This window comes from Nylanderia fulva, unplaced genomic scaffold (genome assembly GCF_048542155.1).
Source record: "Nylanderia fulva isolate GAGA-0341 unplaced genomic scaffold, ASM4854215v1 Scaffold857, whole genome shotgun sequence".
Taxonomy (NCBI): Eukaryota; Metazoa; Arthropoda; class Insecta; order Hymenoptera; family Formicidae; genus Nylanderia; species Nylanderia fulva.
The window spans coordinates 32501-40599 of NW_028190979.1; the positions used below are offsets into that span (position 1 = coordinate 32501).

The 8099-nt window shown below is 49.7% G+C and overlaps 2 pseudogenes; both read right to left on the minus strand.

Moving 5' to 3' along the window:
* LOC146719807 (large subunit ribosomal RNA) overlaps positions 1 to 235 on the minus strand; it is a 4485-nt pseudogene extending 4250 nt beyond the window's left edge.
* Positions 236 to 1337: 1102 nt separating this feature from the next.
* On the minus strand, positions 1338 to 1489 carry LOC146719808 (5.8S ribosomal RNA; annotated as a pseudogene).
* Between the last annotated feature and the right edge of the window lie 6610 nt (positions 1490 to 8099).

Consider the following 8099-nt stretch of genomic DNA (forward strand, 5'->3'; position numbering starts at 1 on the left):
GGTCGCTACGGGCCTGGGACCCTCTACGGGTAAGTGGCCCATTCAAATGGACTGGACGCGACGCGGCACCTCAGGTAAACGGATCTCCCAAACACCAATTTCCCTGCGGCGGAACCGCGGTTCGGTTTTTTTGGGGTCTTCCTTTTTCGCTCGCCGCTACTAAGGAAATCTGGTTATTTCTTCCTCCCTTAAATATGCTTAAAATTTAGCGGGTATCTCGCCTGCTCTGAGGGGCGTCGCATAGTGGTTTTTCGTTACCGTTTTTTTCCTCCGCGTCGCTCATCGTCGCTCTTCTCTATAAAAATATATTAATAAGAGGAGAGAAGAGAGAGAGCGTCGAACGAGAGAGCAGCAGCGGCAATCACAACGAAATTACGCTAGAAGGCAAATCGCCGGGCGCTAACAACCCGCACACACGACTGTTGTTGTAAGGGAGACGATATATCGCGGGTTCGAGATTCTCGCTCCCCTTCCGTTTAATATAACGAAATTGGGCGGAAATCGATTCGACGAGTCCGACGGCGGCGGCGCCGGTCCCCTTTTTTGCTTTACAAAAATTTCGTGGACTCGGACACTCCGGTCGGCTCGCGATTCAAAACCCTTCTCCGTACAGAGGTAAGGATTCGATGCTCCCTCTCCGCCGGGACGGAACGACGCGCCGTATATTTCTCCGTCCTAACCGTTATGTGTGCTGGCAAGGGCGCCTCGGCATAAGACGACGCGACGCTAAGCCACCGCGATACGCGGCAACAGAGTGCGAGAGCAGTCCGTTCAAGTCTGTGTTATGTACGGAGAGGAGCGACGGTGCCGACAAAGCGCTACCATACCTTTCGGGATACAAAACGACGCAACGCGCCGCTCTAGGGAAAGCGGTTCATTCACCGTCCTGACCGCTTTTTTGGCCGTTTGTTGCTCCCTAATCGGCGCGCGCTCTTACTCTCAGCCCATTTCTTCTCCTCTCGCTCTCGCTGTACACACAGACTTGGATACACAAACACCTCCCCCTCTATTCGCGCAGCATTCTCGGGCGCGCGTTTCCGCCACGTTTTACACGCTTGTGCGCTCTCCTCTCATTATTATTATTATTATTTTCGGTGTGTCCTTTCAGACTACGCCAGGATTTGCACCTCGGCCGTCGGCGGCGCACAGACAACTCGGCGGGATGCACCGCTGCCGTTCGGCGCGGCCACGACACCTCAGGGCGAACGTCCAACGATCGCTTCGTACGCCAATTGTAGAGTTGCACAGGGCAACCGCGACGCGCCGCGCCTTCTCTGGTAGCCCGGTCGTGGCCCGTGGGCGCGCTTTCGGGCGCAAGCAGTTTAGGGGTACTAAAACGAACCTCAGCCAGGCGTGGTCCGGAATTGTATCCAGTGGCCGCATGTGCGTGTCAAATGTCAATGTTCATGTGTCCTGCAGTTCACAATTGACGCGCAATTAGCTGCGTTCTTCATCGACCCACGAGCCAAGTTATCCACCGTTCAGGGTAATCGTTCGAATTTTGCGTTCGCGAAGAAACGCGCTTTCGTTCAACCATCGTGGTCCTCCTTCTCTCGGACGATAGAGAGAGAATTATCGTGGTGGCTCTTCGATCAGCCGAGACTCGCGCGGAACGCGCCTCGCCGCCAGGGAAGGCACGGGCCCCCCCCTAACAAAGATAGAGTTGTGTGTTTCTCGTTCGGAGGATCTCTCCCGCAACTGGAGAGCCGGGGCGTGAAGCTCTTGAAGAAACCGTCGGACCGACACAGTGACATATTGGTCGAAATATCATCGATCCTTCTTCTGTGTTTATCTATATTATAATAATATATGGGGTCCTCGTCGCCTCGGCACTCGCGGTCGCACACCTTGTGTTCTCGTCACGCTGACGCGCTGCCCCGCGACACGGGAGGGCCGCGCGTCCGACGAACGTCTGGTGCTGCACACTACGCGTGCGCTGGCATAGGTACCACCGGTTCGCGCTCACGCCAATCGACGCTCTGGTGTGTGTGGTGGGTGCCGAGAATGGCACACCCACAGCGTGATCGCAAAAGCGTCTCGCTCCGAATCGTCGTGTCGAACACCGCCTTGCTCGCTGCTCTGCTTGCCGACTACTTTCGGGGGTAGAGAGGCGCGACGGCGTCCGTCGTTTATATAAAACAACACCAAAAAACCCAAATTTCGTCAAATTCCATATCTCCGTTATTATCCTTTTCTCTGATAGCGCCTTTTCAGCGCGTCCATTCAGTCGCCGACTGCTGCGAGCGGCGCGTCTCTCCAAAAAAGAGACTCTCGACGCAAGCAGGACCCTCCGGAACGTTAATGATCCTCCCAGTTCCCTACGGAATCCTTTACGACTTTTACTTCCTCTAATGATCAAGTTTGGTCATTCTTCCCTCAACATCGGCAATGGGCCGAGACATTGCCCGGCACCAGTCCGAAGACCTCACTAAATCATTCAATTCGTAGTAGCGACGGGCGGTGTGTACAAAGGCAGGGACTAATCAAACGCGAGCTTATGACTCGCGCTTACTTGGATTCCTCGGCGTTCATGGGGAACCATGCAGCCCCATCCCTAGCACGAAGGAGGGGTTCAGGCGGGTTACCCGGCCCTTTCGGCCAGGAACCACACGCTGATTCCTTCAGTGTAGCGCGCGTGTGCCCAGAACATCTAGGGCAAAAATCAATAAGACCTGTTATTGCTCAATCTCGTGCGGCTAGAACCGCCTGTCCCTCTACGAAGATTTTGTTTGACGTTGGTAGTAAAAACACCCGCCAGCCAAGCCGGGGGCCGTCGCGATACCATAAGCGACGCCTATTTACAGGCTAAGTCTCGTTCGTTATCGGAATTAATCCAGACAATCGCTCCACCACTAGAACGGCCATGCACTCACCACCGAATCAAGAAGCGCTATCAATCTGTCATCCTCCCGGTGTCTGGGCCTGGTGAGGGTTTCCCCGCGTGTTGAGTAAATTAATCAGCATGCCCACTCCTGGTGGTGGCCGCTTCGTCAATTCCTTTAAGTTTCAGTTGCAACCAATACTTCCCCGGAACCACAAAAGCTTTGGTTTCCCGAAGCTGCCGCCGAGTCATCGAGAACTTACGGCGGTCGCTAGCGGCATCGTTTAGGTAGAACTAGGCTGTATCTGATCGCCTTCGAACCTCTAACTTCGTTCTTGATTAATGAATGAGGGAGAGAATGAGCTTTTGGCGGAGTGAAGTGATATAGCGTGTCGGAGAGTAATTGGGTGCGAGACTTCCCGTAAATTCCTGTTTTACGGAGAAGAACCAAATTTCAAGATTGCGAGTGAGAAAATACTGGCATTGGTTTGAGAAATATGAGGAACAAATATAAACATGTGTGCAAAAAGATAGAATACAGGGAATCTTGGATAAGTTGTATGCCGTCGAGCGAGTCGGGATTTAGCCTACCGGCGGAAGTGAATGAGCTAATGCGAGCGTGAGTGCTAAACAAGGTTGAAAAGAGCGTGATTGAAAAGGGTACAGGAATTAATGTAAAAACGATGAAAACGTAAGAGAATAGTTATGCGGTAAAGTGAGAGCGGATGTAATGCAAGGCGAGTGTGACAGTGAGGGAGTAACGGAGAGAATAATGAAGCATGTGAAGCATTCCACTGAATTTGCGTGTGAAAGCTGCGAGGAAAGTGCGGAATGGAGGTGTAGCGATGAAGACATGAGCGAGGTAGTGAAAAGAATAGAAATTGTGGTCAATTTAAGATGCTGGCCTAAAGGTTGAGCCTGCCTCGCAAGATAGGCCCAAAGATCCTCTGTACGATGTGCCGAATGATTGGCGAGTGAAGTGTTTATAAAGGAAATGTCTAGAGGAGCTTGACAGGGCAGTGGATGAAAGAGTATTTTATGGACGTGTGCGTGTTTGTTAGTAGGATGCGAAGAAAAGATGCAACCTGCGGAAATGTGCATATTAGAAGTATGAGTGCACTAAGAACTGTGCTCTGTATGACGGACGATGTTTGTGCAATTGAAGCCTTAGGGGGGAAAGAGTTTTTCAGTGTGCTGAGGTGCCACAAGTGCTTCGCATTTGGGGTCACATTATGCGGCCATGCACCGAAACGGCAAGACTGTGCCAAAAATGTGGATGTGTAGGACACTGATTAGATTTGTAAAAAGGAAAGTTGGTGTGTAGAAACTGTAGCTGAAGGAGCAAATGTGATCACTCGGTTGCTGGGCCGAAGTGTGTCCGGAATACGTAAGAGCGTTTAAGAGAGAGAAAGCGAGAATAATGACGAATAGAATGGTGCTGAATGTGGGTGCAATTATAACTGCCAGAAGCGTATGCGGTTATGTGTGCTCTGGGGTGGAGATGATGCGAGAAACGTCGAGTTATGTATGCACTGCTGCAAGACAGTAAGAAAGGCATGGACGTTGTGGGCTTGCCCAAGGTATGGATGTATTGTGTGGCGAAAGTGGGACGGTGAACGCAGCAGTGGGTGGTAATGACAATCTAGGTTAGACGTGATGTGCGTGAGAGATGTGTACTCATAATCTTGGAGTGAGTGTGTGGTTGAAAGGGGGACTTTGGCGAAATGTATTTGGTGTCCATTATTGCAAGTAATGGTCAGTGTCATCGAGCCGTACTTGGCGTACATAGACAGAGTATGTGAGACGGCCAGAGAAAGCGTCGCTGATAGGAGTATGGATGCGAATGCCCGTCTCTCCCTTTGGGTATGCACGTTGAGGCATCAGAAGAGAGTGGACGCGCGTTGTAGAGGTAATTGAGAATGGATTATGCGATCGGGATGAATGTTGTTGAATGAGCCAGCTAGTTTTTTACTCGTTCAGGCGGCCCGAATGGGGAAGTGCATCGATGTCACTTTCGTGAACGGCGTTGAATGGATGGTGCCGGTATGAGTGGGAAGTAAAAGCCCGACTGGGGGTAAATGAACATCACGTTTGTTATACTTATGGATACCAGAGAGAATGTAGGTCCGAAATGAGGGCACTGCGTTAGATAGGTGTGCAAGGACGTAGACCTGGAAGGATCTATGTGTGAATTCGAGAGGTTTCTTTAGAAGATGCCGCGAGCGCACATAGACTAACGGATCGATAGTGTGTAGAGCAAGATGAATGGACCATAGTGCGATATCGAATCGATGGATGCAGAGGTGTAAACCGTATGCTAGGAAGCTTGCGCGGTGGATGGATGACTTGAGAAACTGAAAAGGCCTGAGTAAGGAGCGACGGTGCCTACCAGCGTGCGAGAAAGAGGAATGGAAGCAAAGTGAAAGAAGTAATGAATTGAATATAAGTATGTTTGCGGAATCTAAGGAGAAATGCTCAAGGAGTTAAAGAGGCTAATTGGAAAGCGATTTGTGTGCGTGACTTGGGAAGAGGGATCCATGGAGCGTTATATAAGGGTGGCTGGAAAAGCGGATAGGGTTAAGATTAATTGGCACAAAATGGGTGATATAGTGCCGAGTACATGAAAGAAGCGCGATGAGCTAAAGAAGCGATCTTCCCGGCATCAGGTACGAACGTGGTCGATAGAACCCAGGGAGACGTGGAGGGAGGAAAAAAGCGTTTTGAATGGAGCGAAGTGGATGTGGCAGTGAGATCGATGAAAGTGGGTAAGGCACCTGGTATGGAGGTGTGGAGTGCGGATGTTTGCGAGGCGATTTGGCGTGCTGTCACCTGTATGGATGAAAAGAATGTAATGATTATGGTCAGGAATACAGCGTGTTTGCCCCCCGGCGTGGGAGACTGCGCGGGTGGTAGTTTTGAAGTATCCCCCCGATAAACCTAGTCGGACCCGGGGTCGTATATGGCCCATTTACTTCTGTCCGTGTTCTTGGGAAGTGTTGAGCGAATGATGGTTTGGAAGACTCGAGCAAAACGGATGTGGGAAAGACTTGTGACGCCCAGTCCTGATGTCGTAAGATCGTTCGACCGAGGTGCATGTGAATCGAGGTGCAATGACTGGGTGATGTTCGGAGAGAAAGTTTTGTTTGGAGGTTGTGGCTTCAAGGATTTTGATAACCTAGAGTGGGGGGGAAGTTTTTTTTTTTTTTTTTTTTTTTTTTTTTTTTTTTTTTTTTTTTTTTTTTTTTTTTTTTTTTTTTTTTTTTTTTTTTTTTTTTTTTTTTTTTTTTTTTTTTTTTTTTTTTTTTTTTTTTTTTTTTTTTTTTTTTTTTTTTTTTTTTTTTTTTTTTTTTTTTTTTTTTTTTTTTTTTTTTTTTTTTTTTTTTTTTTTTTTTTTTTTTTTTTTTTTTTTTTTTTTTTTTTTTTTTTTTTTTTTTTTTTTTTTTTTTTTTTTTTTTTTTTTTTTTTTGGGGGGGGGGGGGGGGGGGGGGGGGGGGGGGGGGGGGGGGGGGGGGGGGGGGGGGGGGGGGGGGGGGGGGGGGGGGGGGGGGGGGGGGGGGGGGGGGGGGGGGGGGGGGGGGGGGGGGGGGGGGGGGGGGGGGGGGGGGGGGGGGGGGGGGGGGGGGGGGGGGGGGGGGGGGGGGGGGGGGGGGGGGGGGGGGGGGGGGGGGGGGGGGGGGGGGGGGGGGGGGGGGGGGGGGGGGGGGGGGGGGGGGGGGGGGGGGGGGGGGGGGGGGGGGGGGGGGGGGGGGGGGGGGGGGGGGGGGGGGGGGGGGGGGGGGGGGGGGGGGGGGGGGGGGGGGGGGGGGGGGCGGGTGACACTATCTGCTCGGGCACCATTTCCCGCACAGCTGGTAACGTTGGACAGGCGCTCCGCCCCAAAACCGGTGGGGTTGCCCAAGAGCCTACAACTCGGAGGCCCCTCGGTAGTTTTCCTGGCCTGCTGGAACGAGCTGATTGGGCTTATCCAATTCCGCCCCATGTGGTCGTGTATTAAGTCCTGAGCAGGGCCCGGCACTTAAACAACACACATTCTGTTCCTATCTCTTTCCCCAGGAGGCATGACATTCGACAGTATTTCGGGCATGAGCACCCGGGGCCCAGGTCCCTTTCAAGCCAGGATGGGAGGCATCTTCTGGGGCTGCATGGCCGCGGGGGGTTAATTTTCCGAAACCCCCAAAAAGATCCCCAGGCACTGGCGCAACCTCTGTGGTATATAAGTCGCCTTACCCAGGGTGATGAAAGGCTCTGCCTGAGTGGACATTTTTTTCCTGCCATACTCGTGGGATATACATGGAAAGAACAAAACTCAAAAACAAAAACACAAAAACTTGGCTGATACTTTGGTAACGACTAATGCCTGGCACGAAGTAACCGAACTCTGAACGCCCGAAAAAGAGAGAAAAAGAGAATTGCGTTTGCGCGAAGGGGATCTGTAAGTAGATCAACCACCTCCTTCGGGTAGTACCCCCAAAAAAACACTGAAGAGACGCCCTGAAGGAACACAAGGCTGAGTGATTCTGAAAATGAGAAGGATGGATATGAAAGATTAGAACAGAGACAGGATAAATGAAAAAAAAAAAAAAAAAAAAAAAAAAAAAAAAAAAAAAAAAAAAAAAAAAAAAAAAAAAAAAAAAAAAAAAAAAAAATTTTTTTTTTTTTTTTTTTTTTTTTTTTTTTTTTTTTTTTTTTTTTAAACCTATAAAAAAAGACAAGATCGGAAAAATAGTAAATAAAGAAGGAGGTTTTTAAAGGAACGACAATACAAATAAAGGTGAGGATAAAGGGAATAGGGAAAAGAGAGGGAAAAGGGGTATGGTTTTAGGGGATAAAAGACGGGAAATTTTTGAAAAATAACCTAACAAAAGAAAATTTAATGAGAGCCAAGGAAAAAAAAATCCCACTCTTATAATTTTTGACTTAAAAAGGGAAAATTAAAATTTGAAGATCTCAAAGAAGATTTCCCTACTTAAAAACGGGGGACGGGGTCCGGAATTTCCAATCGAAAAAAGAAACAAAAAGGTTTTTGGGGGGGATTAAAAATATGACCCTCTCGGTCCTCAAAACAACACGCTTTCGATGGTACTTAGAGAGAGTCGGTTTGGTTTGGGGGGGGGTTTGTGATTCGCCAACGAAGTCCTTTTAGTTTAAAGGAAACCCTTTACCTCTCACGTTTCCCAAGGGGTTTTACCTCCACCCCTTGTGGGGCTTCCCCGGAAAAGGGGCCCACTTTTTAAAGTTTAAAACTCGGTAGGGGTTTTTACAAAGAGGGGTGTACAGC